This window comes from Phacochoerus africanus, chromosome 2 (assembly GCF_016906955.1).
Source record: "Phacochoerus africanus isolate WHEZ1 chromosome 2, ROS_Pafr_v1, whole genome shotgun sequence".
Classification (NCBI taxonomy): Eukaryota; Metazoa; Chordata; class Mammalia; order Artiodactyla; family Suidae; genus Phacochoerus; species Phacochoerus africanus.
The window spans coordinates 11,898,383-11,919,063 of NC_062545.1; the positions used below are offsets into that span (position 1 = coordinate 11,898,383).

The 20,681-nt window shown below is 47.2% G+C and overlaps 1 long non-coding RNA gene and 1 pseudogene across 1 annotated transcript; both read right to left on the reverse strand.

The window, feature by feature from the left end:
- Nucleotides 1-281: 281 nt before the first annotated feature.
- LOC125121536 (uncharacterized) lies at nt 282-11,222 on the reverse strand. Its single transcript, XR_007133494.1, has 3 exons — nt 10,684-11,222; nt 9,658-9,833; nt 282-311 (listed from the first exon to the last, which is right to left on the reverse strand). It is a non-coding gene; the product is annotated as an uncharacterized LOC125121536 (long non-coding RNA).
- A 4,372-nt stretch (nt 11,223-15,594) lies between these two features.
- LOC125121535 (peptidyl-prolyl cis-trans isomerase FKBP1A-like) lies at nt 15,595-17,304 on the reverse strand (annotated as a pseudogene).
- Between the last annotated feature and the right edge of the window lie 3,377 nt (nt 17,305-20,681).

Genomic DNA, 20,681 nt, shown 5'->3' on the forward strand with positions numbered 1-20,681 from the left:
AGAGACTTGACCCCATCCCGTGGGAATCAGTCTGGAACCCATCAGGAGAAAGGAACCACACGGCAATTAAGCAGTAAAAGTTTACTGTAAAGAATTATTACCTATGACAGGATTCCGAGCAACGAGGGATTGACTAGTTAGAAGAGAACTCAAAGAAAATAGGAAGAGCAAATAGATTTTAGGAGTTCCCTCTGTGGTGCAGTGAGTTAATGGTCCCCATTGTCTTTGTGGAGATGTGGGTTCGAGCCCAGCACATAGGTTAAGAATCCAGGGTTGCTGCAGCTGCACCTTCTGTATTGCCGAGGGTGTGGCTGAAAAAGAAGAAAAGATTTTGAAATCAGCCACTGGCCCTAGGGCTAAGGCTACCCCAGGCTAAGATTCAGACCCTGTTGGAGAGGGCATGGCTGTGACTAAGTGGCAGGGAAGTCACCATGGTGACCTCAAGATTGGCAGTGGAACTTGCTGGAAATCCACCCTCTGAAACTTGCTGATAGTCTGCCCTCTAGGGTGTGGGGAAAGCTGTTCAGAGGGAGGTGCCTCATGGGAGCACTGCTGCAAGGCCACTGGAGTGCCCAGCGAGGTGCCTCCTGGGTGCTGCCCTGAACTGTGGGATCCTGGCGCTGGAGAAACTGCTCAGAATGCAGGAGGTCAAGGAGCACGAACAGGGCAACCCGCAGGCAGAGCTCCATCCCTTTGCCACGCCTCCCGCATGCCCTCTACGGACAAGGCTTAGCAACCAGCCGGCTGGCAAAAGAAATTCCAGAAAAGGCCCAGATCCCTTTTGACTGAGAAGACAGAAAGGACAAATTTGGAGCTGACTGGCAATCAGTGACTGGCACACCTTTTTGGGGGGCCGCACCTGAGGCAAATGGAAGTTCCTGGGCTAGGGGTGGAATTGGATGGGAGCTGCAGCGGTTGGCCTCCACTATAGCCACACCAGATCTGAACCACAGCCTCAGACAGGGACAGCCTCACGGCACCTCCCAGGGACTGGCACACTTTGTAACCTCAGAAAGTCCAGGCATTGTCCCCCGGTCCCCTCCCAACACATGCCTACACATTCTATATCATTATTATCGTTTCTCCAAAGCTCGCCTGCTGGCCCTGCCTCCCTCTGCTGGCCATTTTGCTCACTCGCTCTCCTGCAAGCTGTCTCAGCTTTTTCTCCTACAGCTTTGCCCAGAGTGGGAGCCATGGCCTCCTCCTGGCCTAGTCTCTCAAACCACAGCTGTGACCACGCTGTGAAGGTCAACCAAATTTAACAGAAGGCTCAGGGAAACACACAAGGGAATTATAGAAGGGGAAAGAAAAAGTTAAAACCAAATAACAGTCCCAAAGATGCAAAACCATGCCAGGGCATCTCTCATTAGCTCAAGCCTCCAACAGGCCACAGCATGCGCCACCCCCGCCCCCCCGCCCCCCACCAGAGCCCAGGCTGCAAGGCCTCCAGGCCCTAGCGAGACAGAAAGAGAATTTCTCCAAGTCCTCAATCTTAGTCCCACCCCATTAAATAACACATAAGATGCAGAGATGAAGCTCTGTCTATAGCAAAGATGGACATGGTTAGGAAGAAAAATTTAACCCCTTGATACCAAAACTCACTTATTAGGGCACTTATGGAGACTTTTCTCAGCACCTGGCATTGCGCTAGGCAACAAGGATAAAATCTGTGTAACCATTACAATCTGAGAGACAAGGTGCCATTGAGGCTCAACGGTAAATGAACCCGACTAGTGTCCATGAAGATGCTAGTTCAATCCCTGGCCTCCCTCAGTGGGTTAAGGATCCGGCATTGCCATGAGCTGTGGTGTAGGTCCCAGGTGCAGCTCTGATCCCGAGTTGCTGTGGCTCTGGCGTAGGAGGCAGCTGCAGCTCCCATTCGACCCCTAGCCTGGGAGCTTACATATACCACAGGTGCAGCCCTAAAACAACAACAACAAGAAAAACCTTAGGGAAATAGTAAATCATTTTATGATTTACTTTTATGTCTCTGCTAAAGATGCACAGCTCATACTAAGGAGAGTTAACGTAGGTCTGAAGGAGGAGAGAGGACCGCCTGGAGGAGGCAGCATTTTAGTGAAGCTCTGAAGGAGTGACTGAGGCGGATCATCCAGAGAAAGGTGAATTTGAAGCTCCGAGGTGAGGCAGAGCTGGGCCCATCCGAAGGGAAAAGGAGGAAGGACAGAGCAACAGGAGATGAGGCCAAAGAAGCAAAGAAGAACCAGTCACGCGTGCTCTTGCAGGCATGTTAAGAATTTGGGATTTTATCCTTAGAACAATGAGAACCCTCTGCCAGATACTAAATGCCCGCCTAGTTGGGGGCGGAGGGTGGAAGGAGAAAAGACTGACTGGAGGGTATATTCAGGAAGGGTACGCGGAAAACATATGAGACCAGCGTTCAGAACAGAGTTTGGACCTGGGGACATAGGCTGAGCAGTAACGGGTGCAGAGAACTAGCGTCTAACCTGGGCCTGGCTGAGATGCCTGAGGGCAAGCCTGGAAAAGACAGAACTCTCAAAGGATGGGGTTGGATCAGCAAAGAAGGTGGAGAGGGAAGAGCTCAGGAATGATCAGGAAATTATGCTGGGTCATCTTCCTTCGAAAGCAGGATCAGGAGCTCCCATTGTGGCTCAGCATGTTAAGAACCCGAACATATCCATGAAAATTCAGGTTCGATCCCTGGCCCTGCTCAGTGGGTTAAGAATCAGGTGTTGTCAAAAATTGTGGCGTAGTCATCAATGTGGCACAGATCTGGCATTGCTGTGGCTGTGGCAGAGACCAGCAGCTGAAAGCAGGATGGGCTTCCTCATAGCATAACCAAAACCCCAGTCAAAGCAAATTTTGAGTTCCCTGGTAGCCTGGCAGTTAAGGATCTGGTATTGTCATTGCAGTGGCTCAGGTCACTGTTGTGGTGTGAGTTCAATCCCTGGCTTGGGGGACTTGCACATGCCTCGGGTGTGACCAACACACACACACACAATCAAATCTACTCCCAGGATAATTCAAATTTTCACCCTTGGCGAAGACAAGAAAAGCCTGGTTTTTAAAAGGCAGCCCCAGCATCCTCACCATCCACTCACTTCACAGCCACCAAAACTCTTCAGCTACAATATCCTATTATTTTCTAAAAAGTTGAAGAGAATATTGGCTGTAATCCCACTCCCTAGAAATAATCATTTTGTTATATCCTCTTGCAGACTCTTTATACAGAAGTGATTCAAATCTAAATTCCTTGAAGTAAGGGATCAAGCGAATCCATCTTTTTATTCCCCAGTAACTTAATACATTTTCTGGCATCTACAGGGTGTCGAGCAATGTTAGCAGAATTGAAATTTGTTTTGCAAATCTTTCCAGGACTGGGCAGTATTGTTGGACTTTTTGGTAGCAAGATATTGAATCACTGGCGTCAGGGAAGTCCTCCTTCCTCTGAGTTCTCTGTCAAAAAGAGTTCTCTAAAGCACCTTTCTAGTTTTTGTAAGTCTTTTTTGGTTTTTTTGAAAGTTGTAGTTTTTTTTTTGTTGTTGTTTGTTTGTTTTTGCTTTTTAGAGCCACACCCACAGCACATGTTTTTGTTTTTGTTTGAAACTCTCTTTCCTAGAACTTACGGGAAGAGAATCTCTTGCAAGTAAACCCCCTGCCTCAGGCTGGGCCCCACTGGTTACAGAAGTGACATTACACACACACACACACACACACACACACACACACACACAATGGCAATACCAGTCAAGAACAGTTGTATTTGGAGTTCCCATCATGGCACAGTGGAAACAAATCTGACTAGTAACCATGAGGTTGCAGGTTCGATCCCTGGCCTTGCTCAGTGGGTTAAGGATCCAGCATGGCCCTGAGCTGTGGTGTAGTTTGCAGATGTGGCTCAGATCTGGTGTTGCCGTGGCTCTGGTGTAGACTGGCAGCTGCAGCTCCAATTAGACCCCTAGCCTGGGAACCTCCATATGCCATGGGGTGCAGCCCTAGAAAAGACCAAAAACAAACAAACAAAAAAACTCCAATAATAATAACAATAAAACTTAAAAAAAAAAAAATGGTTGTGTTCAATACCTATCTCCACGGAGCTCAAGTTCAGCTTATAGCCTGTTTGTGGGTGAGAATGAGGCTTTCAGTCATGGTCACTTCCACTAAGCGCTGTTCTATTACTTCCTGCCCCGAATGGTAACAGGCTCCGCGCAGCCTCCCTCCCAGCCCTCAGGATCCAGTAAACAGGCTAGGACCACACTGACTCAAGCCCAGCGTCCCTCCAGCGTGGGCAGGCGGCTGGCCAGGGGGTTCAGGCTAACTTGGGGGAAGTCAAGATTTCCAGGGGGTAGCCTTTTCAAGGAAGGCTGCCTGCCTCTCCCAGGAGCCACTTCAAGGCACTTTTCAAACTCCTGAAAGAAAGAAGGCAGCAGGCCTGATTACAATCTAAAAAGCTGCGTGGAGTTCCCGTCGTGGTGCAGTGGTTAACGAATCCGACTAGGAACCATGAGGTTGCGGGTTCAGTCCCTGCCCTTGCTCAGTGGGTTAACGATCCGGCGTTGCCGTGAGCTGTGGTGTAGGTTGCAGACGTGGCTCGGATCCTGCGTTGCTGTGGCTCTGGTGTAGGCCAGTGGCTACAGCTCCGATTTGACCCCTAGCCTGGGAACCTCCATATGCCGCGGGAGCAGCCCAAGAAATAGCAAAAAGACAAAAAAAAAAAAAAAAAGCTGCGTTTAACCCAATGTGGTGGCTCCACCCTGTGTTGCCTTCAAACCACTTGCAGGTGTGTAGCCGGAGGGGGGGGTGGTTTAATACCTGCTCACGTGGGTCATTTATTTATAAAGAGTCTGCAAGGAGATAAAACAAAATGGTTATTTCTAGGGAGTGGGGTTACAGCCAATATTCTCTTCAACTTTTTAGAAAATAATAGGATATTGTAGCTGAAGAGTTTTGGTGGCTGTGAAGTGAGTGGATGGTGAGGGTGCTGGGGCTGCCTTTACCACAGTCTGATAGATCCTTGAAAGAAAAATAGAAAACAAAAGATTGCCTGGTAGAATTACTACCCCATAATAAAAGGTCTCTGTTTAGAAGATGGGTCAAGATTCCAGATCTAAAAATATCATTTAGGAGTTCCCTTTGTGGCTCAGCAGTTAACGAACCCCATGAGGATGTGGGTTCGACCCCTGGCCTCGCTCAGTGGGTTAAGGATCCGGCACTGCCGTGAGCTGTGGTGTAGCTCACAGATACGGCATGTATCCTGTGTGGCTGTGGTTGTGGCTGTGGTGTAGGCCAGCAGCTGCAGCCTGATTCCGCCCCTAGCCTGGGAACTTCCATCTGCCTCGGGTACGGCCCTAAAAAGCAAATAAAACAAAACAAAACATCATTTAATGCCACGGGGATCTCTCTCGGCCAGGGCTGATACTGTCTCCACTCCACCCCTAGGCTGGAAAGCATCTCCAAAGAGGAGTAAGCTCTGAGCAAGTCAGCCCCAGTTACCAATGCACTCGTCCAGCTTCTATGTAACCCATATGCAGACACCTCTTGAGACCCAGTGAAAGATCTGAACCTTGGACTTCACCCTCAGAAGACATATCCATTAAAAAAAAAAAAATGCCCATGACATTGATTGTTCTAAGTTGATAAAAACCAATGTTATTTTAAGCTTGTTTCATTTTTCATCACTTAGAAAGTTAGTCTGAAACATATCTGAAAATGTAAAAGTTAATGTTTTCTGAATCAAAATAAAGTACTAACTATAATGCTTTGATGCCTTATAAATGTCCAGTCAATTCTTGCTTGCCAGCCAGTTACATAGCCAGCATTTACTTTCACTGAAGCCCTCAGCCTAGGAAATGTGTTTGCTGAACCCATAACCTTTCTGTGAAATGCTGAACTTATATGAGCACGCCTTTTCTCTCAAGTCTCCCTTTATGGCCCCGAGTTCCACTTTTTCAATTCCCTCACCCATTAAACTTGTTCTTGGACTTGGTCACAGATTCTCTGGTTGGATTCTTCCTGAATTCCTTGTGCTTCCTCCTAGCCCTGTTTACTATGCTCAGTCACTGCCACTCACCCCTCAACAGCAGAGTCTTGCTAACTTTCTGTTACATAAATGCTGCTGCTCATTATTATTACTGAAAGTCTTGGGGTTTGGATGTCATAGTTCTAAGTGGGTCTGAAGGGAAGAAAACCAGATCAACCCCTGCTTGTGGACAAAGATAATTTAAGCCACATCTGAAGCTGAGGGCTGTTGGCGTGGAGCCACCTGGTGTATGGACAAGATCATCACCCTTGGACTTGAACCTTGGACTTCACCCTCAAAAGACATATCCATTGAAAAAAAAAAAAATGCCCATGACATTGATTGTTCTAAGTTGATAAAAACCAATGTTATTTTAAGTTTGTTTCATTTTTAAGTTTGTTTCATTTAAGTTTGTTTTCATTTTGTTTCAGTTTAAGTTTGTTTCATTTTCATTTTAATTTACTAAGGAAGTAAGTTTTGAAATTAAACAACCTGAAGAATGGACTTCCGCCAGGATAGTTGAACTAGCAGTTTTCTCCTCGTCCTGAAATCTGTTTAGGTATCCTGGTGTGTACTGTGAATAAGTCACACCAACTGTTATGTACCTCCTCTAAAAGTTATAAATTGGTGATATATAATTTGTGGGTTTCAGTTTCAAAGCTGGGGTATTAAGTGAGCTAAAACTTGACCTTGAGCTCAGACTTACATGCTGGCCAGTTTCTTCTTGGTCCAATATATCTCAAAAGAGAGGAGTTCCCACTGTGGCACAGTGGGTTAAGAACCTGGCATTGTCACTGCTATAGGATAGGTTGCAGCTGTAGCTCGGATTTGATCCCTGGCCCAGGAATTTCTGTTTGCCACAGGTGCAGCCAAAAATAAGAAAAAGAAAGAAAGAAGAGAGAGAGAAAGAAAGGGAAAGAAAAAAAAGAAAGTCTTGGGGTATCCTATAACAATTACAGTAAATATGCATCAAATGTATCATACACTTACGTATACATGGAATAAACATATTTGCATGTCAATACATATAGACTTACTTGACTCTTTTGTGATTCTTTTCTTCTCTTTAGGGCCACACCTGCAGCATATGGAAGTTGCCAGGCTAGGGGTCAAATCACAGCTACAGCTGCCTACCTACACCACAGCAATGCCAGATCGGAGCCACATCTGCAACCTACCCCACAGCTCAGGGCAAAGCTGGATCCTTAACCCACTGAGTGAGGCCAGGGATCCATATCCTTATGGATACTAGTCAGGTTCAGGCTCTTAACCTGCTGAGCCACAATGGGAACTCCTAACCTTCAATTCCTTTAGCCTCATTCTATAGCATTTTTAAAAAGAAATCTATAGGAGTTCTCGTCGTGGCGCAGTGGTTAACCAATCCAACTAGGAACCATGAGGTTGCGGATTCGATCCCTGGCCTTGCTCAGTGGGTTAAAGATCCGGTGTTGCTGTGAGCTGTGGTGTAGGTTGCAGACGTGGCTTGAATCTGGTGTTGCTGTGGCTGTGGTGTAGACTAGTAGCTACAGCTCCAATTAGACCCCTAGCCTAGGAACCTCCATATGCCGCAGGTGTGGCCCTAGAAAAAGACAAAAAAAAAAAGAAATCTACAAACTTTAATGATAGAATGGGGAAATGGTGTCATACAGAAAAAAAAATCTCTTTTTAAACTTTGTGTCTAGCACATAATATAAATACTTATTGAATTAACAGATACATAAATTCATCAACCTTTTGTCTTAAGTTAGAGCAATAATACTTGACCTCATGGCTAATGTTTGTTTTTTCACCAAAACTTTCTCATGAGAAGGTTTAAATAAGTCACAAGTTTTAAAATCCACATTCCAGGCTTTTAAATTAGATATAATATTCTTTTTTGCTTTTTTTTTTTTCTTTTTAGGGCCACACACGTGGCATATGGAGATTCCCAGGCTAGGGGTCAAACTGGAGCTGTAGACACTGCCCTACACCACAGCCACAGCAATGTCAGATCCGAGCAGTCTTCGACCTATGCCACAGCTCATGGCAATGCTGGATTCTTAACCCACTGAGCGAGGCTGGGGATGGAACCCACAACCTCATGTTTACTAGTCGGATTTGTTTCCACTGTGCCACAACGGGGAACTCCAGATATAGTTTTCAATAGAACTATACATAACCTTTCTATAAGAAATTAGGTTTGTATCTTTACACTGTAAAGAGCAGATCTGCATAAAAAAAATTTTTTTAAATCATTTGGCATTGAAATTTTTTAGATTTTATTTATTTTTTAAAAATTTATTTTATATATTTTTTGTCTTTTTAGCACTGCACCTGCGGCATATGGAGGCTCCCAGGCTAGGGGTCCATTTGGAGCTGTAGCCACGGCCTACACCACAGCCACAGCAACACCAGATCCGAGCCACGTCTGCCACCTACACCACAGCTCACAGCATCACCGGATCCTTAACCCACTGAGTGAGGCCAGGGATCCAACCCGTGTCCTCATGGATGCTAGTCGGGTTTGATGACTGCTGAGCCGTGATGGAAACTCTGTATTTATTTATTTATTTGGCTGTTCGTGCAGCGTATGAAAATTTCCAGGCCAGGGATGGAACTCGTGCCACCGCTGTCACCAGAGCCCCAGCAGTGACAGTGCCAGATCCTTAACCCACTGTGCCAAAAAGGAACTCCTGTCTTCTAGATTTTAAAACTACCATCCACATCTACAGTGGCTCCCCAAAGTGAAAGGATGAATGAAATCTTTCTGCCCACAGTTTTTCCTGCTTCTGTGTCAAGAGTTTTAAAAATATTTCTATTTTACTATTTTTTATTTTACTATTTTCTAAAGGAAAAAAAAGACAATAGTTGTTGTCTACTCTTTACACCTCTAGAATAATCCACTTCCTTCCTCAGCCCTGCCTTCCATCACCCACTCCCAGGAAGGGAAAGGAAGCCTGTTCGCATAGTTGAGTATTATTCCATGTCATTGGAATGAGAGTCTCAGCAAACACACTTTCTCTGATGGAATTCCCTAATAAAAACAGACGGCTTGTCTTAAGCAAGCAGCCCTGACAACAGGCGACGAAGCAGAAGTCTGTGTGGGGAGCTGCTTTGCTTTTTTCCTCTGGCCTCACAGACTGTCATTATCAGCTGCAAATGTATATTCCTAGCCCACGGGACCATAAGAATTTATAAAGCAATTTTGGATGCTTTGAAATAGATGAACACAATTTGTCGTGTGTTTTCGAAAATTTCTTTGTTCAAGTCCAATTCTCTGCAACAGAAGGATGTTGTTAATTTTCGTAGAGTCCTACCTGCACTGGAATTTAGGAGAAAGGCACTGCACCCCCATGGTTCTTTTTTTTTTTTTTTAGGACCCCACCTTCAGCTTTTGGAAGTTCCCAGGCTAGGGGTCAAATCAGAGCTGCAGCTGCTGGCCTACGCCACAGCCACAGCAATGACGGATCCGAGATTTGTCTGTGACCCACACCACAGCTCATGGCAACGCTGGATCCTTAACCCGCGGAGCGAGGCCAGGGATCAAACCCGCATCCTCATGGATACTAGTCCGGTTGGTTACCACCGAGCCACGACGGGAACTCTGCCCCCATGATTCTTGCTAACCAGCACCTGTCGCTACCTGCTCACACAGAAACCTGACGGCATCGTACATTTACCTCCTGCAGAAGGAAGTGGTTGAGAAAGTCGTCTTCTTTTTGCTGCAATGAGGTCATGGGAAACAAGCCTTCCCATGGAAAGCCTCAAGGTACATTTGTGTCTCCTCGGCATTGTCCCAAGGGCAAGGTGAATTGATGGGATGAAACCTGCCGTCTGCTCATCCATCCTTCAGCTCCTGTGAAAATAAGCCAATGAGCAAGCAGTACATCTAAATGGTTGGCAGCTTCCCGGACCCACCATTGCTCAGCCTCTTCCCTGCCTGCTACCCCCACAGAGCGTTACATTTTGTTCCTATTTCGTGTGTGTGTGTGTGTGTGTGTGTGTGTGTGTGTGTGTTTAGGGCCACACCCAGGGCATATGAAAGTTCCCAGGCTAGGGATCTAATCGGAGCTGTTGGCCTACACCACAGTCACAGCAATGCCAGATCCTTAACCCACCAAGCGAGGCCAGGGATCGAACCTGAAACCTCATAGATACTAATCAGGTTCATTACCGCTGTGCCACCACAGGAACTCCTTCCTATGTCATTTCTAATCCAACACAATTTCATCAATACAAAAATACTTATGACTGCAGGAAGACCAAAAGAAATATCCAAGAGAGAAGGACTCTGTGCTACCTTGACTCCCACCGGCCTGGAGGGGTGACCGTTAGCCACACCCACCTTGCCAAGTGATGTCTCCCAGACTTTCTCCCCCCATCCCACTGCCTCCCTCCATCAGTACCACCCCATCCCCCAAGCCGTTGGAGAGCCGCCTCTGACCTCTCCTGACCTTCACTCCATCACCATTTGGTCTCCAGCCTTTTGCCTGATTACCCCCTAGAGTTTCCAAACCTCTCGCCCTCTCCACGGCCACAGCCATCAGTTCTGCCCAAACAATGGCAGCAAATGCCTGAGGTCGCTCTCCCAATTCAGGACCCAGCAAAAATGGTATCTGTCTGAGCATCTTCCAGGGGCTGTGTGGGTGGAACCAGCTCTGCGAATCGCTCCCTCCCTATCCTCCCTCCCTGACCAGACGGTGGACCTTGCCGGGGGACGGATGGGGGGGTGTCCTGGTAACTGGCTGGGGACCTGGGACATCCCAGGCATTTCATGCTCCACACGTGGATTCTCTGCTCTGCGGAGCTGTGTTCCGCTCTTGCTCTGCACACACACGTGGCAAAGCCCCGTTCGGTGATGTGGCCACGGAAGGCTTTGCCTTCGGGGGCAGGAAGCGCCTCTCTTTTCTCCTTCTGTCAAGTTAGGCTCTTCTATGACCGGGTTTAACATAACTGCGGTCTGAAAATCTCCTTTCTCCTCCGCTCCTCTTTCATCTGCAGGCGGGCAACTGATAACTCTTCCTCGCTGTCTCGGCTGCTCAGCTTCTTCCTCAGACACTGGAGATAAGGAGACTGTTGGAGCACCTCAGAGATGCCATCTCTTGCCCTCACCCTCTGCCTACCAGAAGACGGTATATGGTTTGCAATGGGCCCTCTTTCTTAAAAGTCCAATCCCTGAAGTTCCTTGGGAGCCTAGACATTAAGGATCCAATGTTGCCATTACTGTGGCTCAGGTCACTGCCAGGGCTTGGGTTCGATTCCTGGCCAAGGAGCTTCCACATGCCATGGGTGAGACCAAAACAAGGAGTTCCCCTTGTGGCTTAGCGGGTTAAGGATGCGGGTTAAGGATGCGAGTTTGATTCCTGGTCTGGTTTAGTGGGTTAAGGATCCAGTGTTGCCACAAGCTGCAGAGTAGGTATGGATTCAGCTAGGATCCAGTGTTGCCATGACTGGTGTAGGCCAGCAGCTGTAGCTTCAATTCAACCCCTATGGGTATGGCTGTGAAAAGGAAAAGAAAAAAACAACCAAGCCTCTTCCTTTTTTGGCCATATCACCCTCTATCATCCGAAGATGTGGTCACATTAAGAAATGTCAGTGGGAGCTCCCGTCATGGCTCAGTGGTTAACAAAGCTGACTAGCATGCATGGGGACATGGGTTCAATCCCTGGCCTCGCTCAGTGGGTTAAGGATCCGGCATTGCCATGAGCCGTGGTGTATGTTGCAGATGCAGCTTGGATCCCGTGTTGCTGTGGCTGTGGTGTAGGCTGGCAGCTACAGCTCTGATTAGGCCCCTAGCCTGGGAACCTCCATATGCCAACGGTGTGGCCCTAAAAAGACAAAAGTCAACAAAAAAAGAAAAAAGAGAGAAATGCCAATAAAGTTCTGACCAGCACACATTTCTTTTTTCCTTTTGGGCCATCCTGTAGCATATGGAGTTCCTAGGACAGGGATCAGATCCAAGCCACAGTTGCAAACTATGCCACAGCTGTGACAACGCCAGATCCTTAACCCACTGTGCTGGGCTGGGGGGGGGATCTAACCTGCATCCCACCTCTTCAGAGACACGGCTGATCCGTTATGTCACAGCAAGAACTTCCAGCACACATTTTCAAGGAAAGTGGAAACAGACCTGATAGAAGTGTGTGTGTGCGTGTGTGAGATGTTCACAACATAGCGTCATAGTTAACAGCCCTACTGGAGTCAGAGTGTCTGGTTCAACTCCTGGCCCTTCTGCCACTGGCGGAAAATGACTTACTCCTCAGTTGCCTCCAGTATAAAATGGGGATAATAATAGAGTTTACCCAGTGGAATCATATGGAGCTTCAATAATTTTGTATTTGTAAAGCACAGAGTAAGCAGTATTGAAATGTTTTACAAGCTGTAAACAATTGTGGGATTTCTTTTCTCCTAATGCTGTCTTTTACTTCAGCATTTTTTTTTTTTGAGGGCTGAACCCATGGTATATGGAGGTTCCCAGGCTAGGGGTCAAATCAGAGCTGCAGCCGCTGGCGTACACCACAGCCATAACCAGGGCCAGATCCAAGCTGCGTCTGCAACCTCCACCACAGTTCACGGCAACGCTGAATCCTTAACCCACTGATGGAGGCCAGGAATCGAACCCATGTCCTTATGGATACTAGTTGGGCTCGTTAACTGCTGAGCCACAACAGCAACTCCTGCTTCAGCATATTTTCAAAGATAAAAACATACATGAGTGGCACAGTGTGGGCACTGCCCAATGAGGGAGGAGTCTTTACTGCTCTTTGATGGACTGATGTCTGAATTCGTATTAATACAGCCCTGGACTCTGGAACAGCACAGATTATTTTAGCACAAATCATCTAAAGCCAAGTATGAAGAAACAACTATGCCTTAATGTGGGGAGAGAAAAGGCACAGATAGATAATATGCTAATATTTCTTGAGTGTTTACTTTGAGCCAAGCAGTGGGCTCAGTGTTTGCTTGCTTGGATGTTTTTTTGTTTTGTTTTGTTTTGTCTTTTTTTGCTATTTCTTGGGCTGCTGCCGCGGCATATGGAGGTTCCCAGGCTAGGGGTCTAGTCAGAGCTGCAGCCACTGGCCTACACCAGAGCCAGAGCAACGCGGGATCCGAGCCGCGTCTGCAACCTACACCACAGCTCACGGCAACGCCAGATCGTTAACCCACTGAGCAAGGGCAGGGACCGAACCCGCAACCTCATAGTTCCTAGTCGGATTCGTTAACCACTGCGCCACCACAGGAACTCCTGCTTGTATGTTTTTTGGCTGCACCCATGGCATACAGAAATTCTGGGGCCAGGGATTGAACCCCAGCCACAGCAGTGACCTGAGCCATAGCCATGGCAGCACTGAATTCTTAACCCATCATGCTACCAGGCAACAGTGCTCAGTTGGGGCTCAGTGCTTTTGGGCTTTTTTTTTGTCTTTTGTATTTTTAGGGCCACACCTGTGGGATATCGAGGTTCCCAGGCTAGGGGTCGAATAGGAGCTGTAGCTCCACCACAGCCATAGCAATGCCAGATCCTTAACCCACTGCACAAGGCCAGGGATCGAACCCGAATCTTCATGGATACTAGTCCATGACACGAACTGACTGAGGGCTCAGTGCTTTGAAAATTTATTTCATCCACACCTGTAACCACCTGATGAGGCAGGTAACGTTTATCATCGCAATTCACAGATGAGGAATAACCAGGGTTTCAAAAGTATAAGTGACCTGCAGTGGTCACAGAGCTAGTGGCAGCTGACCCAGAGTGAATGGGCCTGACCACCCATCATAGGGAGAGGACAGAACACACTGTTTTATTAATGGACTCCTTTCTATTTCAAAAATACAGCTCAAGCTTCCCAAGTTAATTGTCCCTGTTATGACACAGATCTTCACAGAATATTGGCCACTGATGTTTGAGGACCTTGCTCTCAGCCAAACTGGGAAGCTGGCCATGGCCTTCCTCGTTCCATCCTCATCTCCCCACTAGTCCCAGGATAGAAATCACACAATAAACAACTCTTGGCTGTTGCTAAGAGCTTCAGCTGTGAACATTCTCGGGAGATATTTGTGCTTTAATTGTAAAATAGATGATGCCTTTGAGAACCAAAGGAATGATGATACGTGATGGATCTCAGACACTTGGAGAAGCAACGAGGCAATTTAACGGAGGAGGCTTCCCCGGAGCCCTTCAATCGCCCCAACAGATGGACCTTGATAGTACACATTCACAGGAGAAAACACTGGAATTGCACTGCATCATTTCACTAATTCCCTTCCTGGTGAGACCTTGACCTGAATTATTTTTTACTGTAAAGTCCACTTGGCTGTAAACTGTAGCTGTTTCCCCAGCTGGTGTAAATTCTGACTCAAGCCAGCTCAGGCAGGCTTTTTATGGCCACACCCATAGCATGTGGAAGTTGCAGGGCTAGGAGTTGAATCAGAGCTGCAGCTGCCAGCTTACACCACAGCCACAGCAATGCAGGATCCAAGCTGCATCTTTGACCTATGTTGCAGCTTGGGGCAAGGCCATATCCCCCTTTTTTTTTTTTTTTTAGAAAAGGCAGCATAAAGTACTTCTATTGCAATAATAAAATCTGAAACCCAAATGCGGGGTGGGGCGGGTGAGGGGTGAGTAGGCAGCAATTTCTCTCACCAAGTCACTGCACAGGACAGCAAGGGGTGGGGGGAGAGAAGCCAGGAAACTCTGAGATCAGCAGGGGGAGCCGAGCATCAAAAAACAAAACAGGAGCTGCCCAAGCAGTGGTGACCAGCATCATCTTCTTAAGACTCAAGGACTGGTCGTGATGGCTGGGCTTTCATGGGTGTTAAGTGTCTACAAACAGAACCTTCGATTTAAGCTTTCGATTAAAGTACTTAAAATTTAGGAAGTGGAGCTTGGATAGCTATGAGATTACCAAAGTCCTAGATTACAAAAGTCCTGAATATCCATTAGAAAAACCACAGGATTAAAAAAAAAAAAAAAAAAAAAGGCCAGGCCACGAGGAAGGTTTCAGAGGTCCCTGCTGGCCCTGGGATAGACACCTACAGTATCCAACTCTCATCAGAGCATTTAAGGGGAGAGTGAGGGTGGGGCAGTGGAGGCAAAGGTTCTTCCTCTTCCCACTTTAATTTTGGGTAGGGCTTTTCTTTTCTTCTCTCTCTCTTTTTTTTTTTTTTTTGGTCTTTTGTCTTCCAGGGTTGCACCCAAGGCATGCGGAGGTTCCCAAGCTAGGGGGGTCCGATCAGAGTTCTGCCGGCCTATGCCACGGCCACGGCCACGGCCACAGGGGATCTGAGCCACACCTGCGACCTACATCACAGCTCACAGCAACACTGAATCCTTAACCCACTGATCGAGGCCAAGGATTGAACCCGAGTCCTCATGGATATTAGTCAGGTTCTCTAACCACTGAGCAATGACAGGAACTCCCGGATAGGGCTTTTAATTCAACCTAAAAACATCTCTCAACTTGGAGAATTCAGCCTTCAAAAGCTTCTACGGCTTTGCAGCACAGCAGCGAGGATGTTTAATATGTAATAGATAAAAAATTTCTTCCAAGAAAAATAAAGATTCTCATACCCTCCCCGCCACCCCCCCCATGCACGCACCAATTCCTAAAGTTAACCCATGGCTTGTACTGTTAATACTTGACTAATACTTAACTGGAAATCTCCATTCAAAAGACTGAAACTAAATCTTCACCCCAAAACGAAAACAAACTAAACAGAGTTACCTTGAGGTTTCTGTGACTTGAGGTTTCTGTTATGAGGGTTCTGTTGAGGTTCAGGTCAACACACATACAAGGAGAAACACACATACAAAGAGCAAAGCCAGTGGTGGAACACACATAGGGATGATGTTTACACAGAGTCAGCGGAAGGTCAGGAAAAGCTCGGTTCTCACTCCTGCGAGGCCGGAGGTGCCAGATCCCTCCCTGGCACATCCAGGAATGGGGAGGCAGGGAGGAGGCCATTCCTGTTGGTCCAGTTTTAGAAGCTCCACATCAAAGACGAGAGTGGCATTTGGCGGGACGACGCCTGTGTGCCCAGTGGCACCATAGGCATAGTCTGGGGAGATAGCTTGGCTCTCTGACCCACACTCATCTGGGCGACCCCTGCCTCCCAGCCTCGGATCACCTCCTGCTTGCTTAGCGCAAACTTAAAGGGCTTGCTTCTGTCCTGGGAGGAATAAATTCTTTCCACCTCAAGCATCCCGGGGCAGTGCACCCCGCAGGGCTGGCCGCTTCGGAAAGGTGCTCCGGTCTTGGGGTAGGGATGGGTGCGGGGAGGCGGGGGACGACGGCCTCCACCTGCACTCCCATGGCGGTGGCCCTGGCGGCAGACCAGCGGGCGGGGGACAGGCAGCGTGGAATGACAGCGGACCTGGCGGCGAGTCCCAGCCTCTGCTCAGTCCCTCTGCGCGATGCCCTCGCACGCCCAACGCCAGATCCTTAGCCCACTGAGCAAGGGTAGGGATCAAATGCATCCTCATGGATACTAGTCGGGTTCTTAACCCGCTGAGCCACAAAGGAACTCCAGGCAGGCTTATTAAAACAAGAACCAGGAAAGCAAAGGCCTCTTGGAAGTTGCCATAGGTCTTGATGTACAGAAGGCAACTCATACAATACAAACTCAGGGAATGCCAATGTGGAAAGAAGCATATCCCGGCTGCCCAGAACAAAAGGTGACATGAAAGCTTGGCTTCCTAAGAATGCAAGACAGGCTCAATGCCTGAGTTTAATATAAAACGCGGGGACAGGTACAGAAGCCTAATTGTCCTTCCTTTTCCATAGTGGGACTCCACTTAGTTCACCAGCCCCCATTTCCAGTCTGGAATTGTCCTCGTTTGTTAGGGCAGCTGTAAAAGCCTGCAAACGTGAGGCTTTTAACAACAGAAACTTACAGTCTCATAGTTCTGGAATCAGGCCGGAAGTCTGAAATCAGGGTCAGCAGTGGCCTCAGTCTCTGCTGAAGGCACCAGCAGAGAGGGTGTTACATGGCTTTCTGGTAGCATCTGGCAGCTGCCTGTCATCCTTGGGGTCCTGGGCTTGGGAATACATTGCTCCCGGCTCCCTCTGTCATTACCTGGCATCTCCCTCTGGGTCCCTGTCCCCTCTCCTCTGCTTAAAGGGACCCTGTTCATCCTGAATTAGGGCCCCCCCAATGACCTCTTGACTTCCTTTGCAAAGACCCTTTCCAAATAAGGTCACATTCACAGGTGCCAGGCCTTCAATGCAATTTTTGAGGAGACATGATTCAATCTATAAATGTGGTGGGAAAAGAAATCTCACCCCTCAATAAATTCAGTCCCTTCTGGTTTAAAATTCTAGTCTTGGAGTTTCCTAGTGGCTCAATGGGTTAAGGGTCTGGTATTGCTACTGCTGTGGAGAGGGATAGATCCCTAGCCCAGGAATTTCTGCGTGCCACAGGTGCAGCCATAAAAAAAAAAAAAAAAAAAAGTCTGGGAGTTGCTGCTGTGGCGCAACAGGATTGGTGGTGTCTCTGAAGTGCTAGACACAGGTTCGATCCCTGGCTGGGGACAGTGGGTTAAAAGGAACAGGCGTTGCTGCACCTGTGGTGGTGTAGTTCACAATTGCAGCTCAGATCTGATCCCTGGTCCAAGAAGCCCATATGCCATGTCAGCCAAAAAAGATAAATAAAATCTGATCCCTTTCTGATATGTAGTTTGTCAATTCAGGATTTTCCCCAATTCCCTGCCCCTTTTCTCCTCTCTGGATGTAAAGTAAGTTCCAGGAGGAGGCTGGGTGTGAGTTGGGCAAGTGGTTCTTTTTTTTTTTTTTTTTTTGGTTGCCCCACAGCATATGGAGCTCTTGGGTCAGGGATCAGATCTGAGCCACCACTGTGAACTAAGCCGACACTGAGGCAATGCCAGATCCTTAACCCACTGTGCCAGGCCAGGGATCGAACCCACGTCCCAAGATGCTATTGATCCCGTTGCGCCACAGCGGGAGCTCCTGGGCAAAGTGTTCTTAAGAATAGGGCAGCACCAGCCTCAGTGAGGAACGTGGGCTTGGCACACTCTCTCCAGGCCTCCTCTAGTCCATCTTGCCTCGACCTGGGCCCTGACCTTGGTCTTTGTAGCAAACTCTGCCATCACCAGTCCCACCATGAATGCCCATCAGTAGGGATCCTCAGGCTGTGGCCCCCTTTTTTCAAGGCCTCTTCTGGCCCCCTGGGCCATTTTCAGTCTAGCTCTGTGCTTCGCTTTGAGGAACAGACAGGTTTGGGCAGTCCCTGGCCCTTGGGCACAGAGGACTTCAGAGCTGACCTCTGGCTCTGTCCAGCACTGGCTTTTTTTGGGTTTTTTTTGTTTTTTTCAGTGCACTACTCCCCTGGATGGGGGCCTCCCAAAGCTTCTGTGGGCTAAACCCAAGGGACAGGCTTTGGGATCTGCAAGTTTTCTTTGGTTTGTTTTGTCCCCACCCCCAGGGACCAGGCCCAAGGGTCAGGGGGCAGAAGCCCACATGGTATTTCTCATCCTCCCTTCATCCCAGCTCTGCCCTCCTCAGTCCCAGGCCAGGAAAAGTGTTTCTCTGCTCTGTGTGTGGGCTTGGCCCTTAGGATAGCACTCAGGCTTCTCCATTCTAGTTTTCCTTTAAGAGGCCCCAGACCAGCAGTCGCATTCTTTTTTTTTTTTTCATTTTTAGGGCCATACCTGTGGCATATGGAGTTCATGGGCTACAGGTCCCATTGGAGCTGCAGATGCCATGGCAGTGCCAGATCCAAGCCAAGTCTGAGATCTATACCACAGCTCACAGCAATGCCGGATCCTTAATGCACTGAGTGAGGCCAGGGATCAAACTCAAGTCCTCATGGATGCTAATCAAGTTCTTCACCTGCGAGCCACAACAGGAACTTCAACAGTCTCATTCTTGATGTTATGCTTTTGGAGATAAAGGAACAGCTTATACTAGACCAACCCTTCATTTTTTTTTTTTCCCCTTTCCTTTTTATGGCAGAACCTACAGCATTTTGAAGTTCCTGGGCGGGGTGAATCAGAACCGCAGACCTATATTGCATCTTAAGGCAACACTAGATTCTTAATCCAGTGAGCAAGGGCAGCGATCAAACCTGTATCCCCAGAGAGACTATATTGGGTTCTTAACCCACTGAGCCACAACAGGAAATCCCACACTCCTTTTTCTTTCTTGTTTTTTTTTTTTTTCTTTTTAGGGCCGCCCCCAGAGCATATGGAGGTTCCCAGGCTAGGAGTCGAATCGGATCTGTAGCCATTGGCCTATCCCACAGCCACATGGGATCCGAGCTGTGTCTGTGACCTACACCACAGCTCACAGCAACGCGGGGTCCTTAACACACTGAGTGAGGCCAGCGATCGAACCTGCATCCTCATGGAGGCTACTCAGATTTGTTTCCACTGAGCCATGACAGGAACTCCTCCTACACTCCTTTTAAATGCCACTGGCCTTAGCATGACTTCTTGTGCAAAGTCATTGCCCAGAAATATTTGCAGTCAGGTGAATAACAACACACTTTTCCTTTTTGATCTCCGGAGGGGGAGGATAGAAGGATAGGAACAGCCTTAGGTTAGTTTAAGCTTTTTAATATAAGAATCTGTCACATTCCATGGAAGCAACAGATGTCCATCAACAGATGAATGGATAAAGAAGATGTGGTGTTGAATAAACCTACCTAGGGAAGCAAAAGACTTGTACACCAAAAACTGTAAGATACTGATGAAAGAAATTGAAGATGGAAAGATGCATTGTGTTCTTGGATTGGAAGAATCAATATTGTTAAAATGACTATCCTACCCAAGACAATCTGTGGCTTCAATGCAATCCCTATCAAAATATCAATGGCACTTTTCACAGAATTAGAAATTTTTTAAATGTATATGGAAACACAAAAGATCCCAAATGGCCAAAGCAATCTTGAGAAAGAAACACAGATCAGTGGAAGAGGAAAGAGAGCCCAGAAATAAACCCATGCACCTACAGGCAATTAATCTATGACACAGAAGGCAAGAATGGAGAAAAGACAATCTCTTAAATAAGTGGTGCTGGGAAAACTGGACAGCTACATGCAAAAGAATGAAATTAGAACACTCTCTAACACCATACCCAGAAATGAACTCCAAATGGATTAAAGATCTAAATGTAAGACCAAATACTATAAATCTTCTAGAGGAAAACATAGACAAAACACTCTTTGATCTTTGACATAAATCACAGCAATATCTTCTAACGTCCACTTCCTAGAGTAAAACTAAAAATAAATAAATGGGACCTAATTAAACTGAAAAGCTTTTGCACAGCAAAGGAAACCATAAACAAAATGAAAATACACCCCACAGAATGGGAGAAAAATATTTGCAAATGATGCTGTCAATAAGGGATTAATTTCCAAAATATACAAATGGCTCATCCAACTCAATAAAAAAAAATAATAATAATAACCCAATCAAAAAATGGGCAGAAGATCTAAAAAGACATTTCTCCAAAGAAGACAAGGGGCATCTGGAAAAATGCTCAACATCACTAATCATTAGTGAAATGCAGTTCTAAACTACAATGAGGTAGGAGTTCCCATCGTGGTGCAGCGGAAATGAATCCAACTAGGAACCATGAGGTTGCGAGTTCGATCCCTGGCCTCGCTCAGTGGGCTAAGGATCCAGTGTTGCCATGAGTCATGATGTAGGTCACAGATGTGGCTCGGATCCTGAGTTGCTATG